A 1,841-nucleotide genomic window follows, 5' to 3' on the forward strand; every position below is an offset into this window, starting at 1 on the left:
CTCCTCCAACACCATAACTCAAAAGCATCAATTCTTCTGCTGTCTTCCTTATTCACTGTCCAGCTTTCGCATGCATATGAGGTTATTGAAAGTTCATGGAATTATAGGAATGGGCTACATTCTTGTTTCACTACCAATTAAGTTATGCAGTAGCAGGTAACTTGTTTTATTTCTCTGGCCCTCTTCTTTTTCCATGCTTAAATTGGTGGCTAAACTACACCACACTTAAGGTTTCTCTTAGATCTGGCAAATGATATCAACTGTTAACTATCTATTTACACTTAGAGAATCAGTTCGTAGGTATTGGTATAAACTCATATTTTCAAGGCCACACAGGTAATGCAGATGAAAGAATAGAGCAAGCAAGTCTGCAGGAAGCCATATAGTTTGTGGGAATTGGAGAAAGCAAGCCCTAAGGACATTCACATTCAAAACATTTGAATGTGGAACAAACTAAATAAATAGCCATTGGCCCAGTGGTTTGTTGGGGGATCCGAGGTGGGTTTTGAATGACCTATTTACTTTGAGAGAGAATGATTGAGTTGAACATTTAGTGGGAGATAGTAGAAACAATTATACTATAGACTAGCAGATCCCCAAACACAATTTTGATGTAATTCTTTTAAAGATGTTTCTTTTTATATTGGTATTTCAGTTGAAAAATTTGCTTAATTGAAAAAGCATAACAATATTAAAACATAAATATGGATAACATGATAATTAATAAAACATGAATCTGGATATCTTCCTTGAATGCATGTTTTATACTGAACTAATGATTTCCAGACATACTCCACATAAGCATCCAAATCACATAATAAATTCAGATTTCAGGGCTCAGTTTCAAAAATACTGATTCATTGAATTTGGAGCAAAGCCAAGAATCTGTATTTTTAATAAATGTATAGAGTTTGTTCTGAGACTGTTGGGCCTCAAACTAGCTTCTGAAATATCTGGTCTTAAGTCAGTGAGGTAATGTCACAAAAGGAAATAGATTCGCAAAAAAAAAAAAAAAATCTGTTTCTCTGGACCAAGCTATACAGTTTCTACTAACTGAGCACATTTATGGTTATGTGTTGGTTAAGTCCTAGTTTGCTGACTGAAGAGACAGCGGTTTGAAACCACAAGTGGCTCCGTGGAAGAGAAGACCTGCTGATCTGCTCCCATAAAGATTACGTACAGGAAATCCTATAGGGCAGTTCTATCCTGTCCTATGGAAGCATTGTAAGTTGGAATGAACCAATGGCATACAACAGCAGCAATAACTTTGAGAGTAGCCTATGGGCAGCATAATATACTTTAAATTAAAGGTTGACAGTTTGAACCCTCTCTACACCCAGGAAGAAAGGCCTGGTGATCTACTTTAGAAAAATCAGCCATTAAAACTCTGGAGCTAGACTCCTGTTGACCTTGAGATGAGTGAGAGAAGAGGAAGGGCTGGTTGTTCCAAAGTATGGTGAGACCTGGGGACTCCTGAGCCCATGGACAAGGATATAGCCATGGCGGGCTAGGGCTAGAGCTGAGAGTGGAGCATCTAGCTGATATGAAGTGAGGGGAGATGCACAAGAACACCCAAACTTATAGATAGTGCCCATTTAACCTAGCTTCTATGGCTGAATGATCAGAATTCGACTAAAGGACAATAAAAAAAAGTTGATAAAGGAAACTTAATTGCTACAATTTGAGGAACTTGACCTATTCTTATGGATGTAGTAGCTCAAAATAACCAACCAAGGGGGAAGGAATCTTCACATCAAGGATCAAAACTATCCCCTCTATACACAGGGTTGATAGGGATGGGCAACTTTGACATTGGCTACCTAAAATTGTAGGTGGGGGTG

This window comes from Chrysochloris asiatica, unplaced genomic scaffold, assembly GCF_000296735.1.
Source record: "Chrysochloris asiatica unplaced genomic scaffold, ChrAsi1.0 scaffold00058, whole genome shotgun sequence".
NCBI classification, from domain to species: Eukaryota; Metazoa; Chordata; class Mammalia; order Afrosoricida; family Chrysochloridae; genus Chrysochloris; species Chrysochloris asiatica.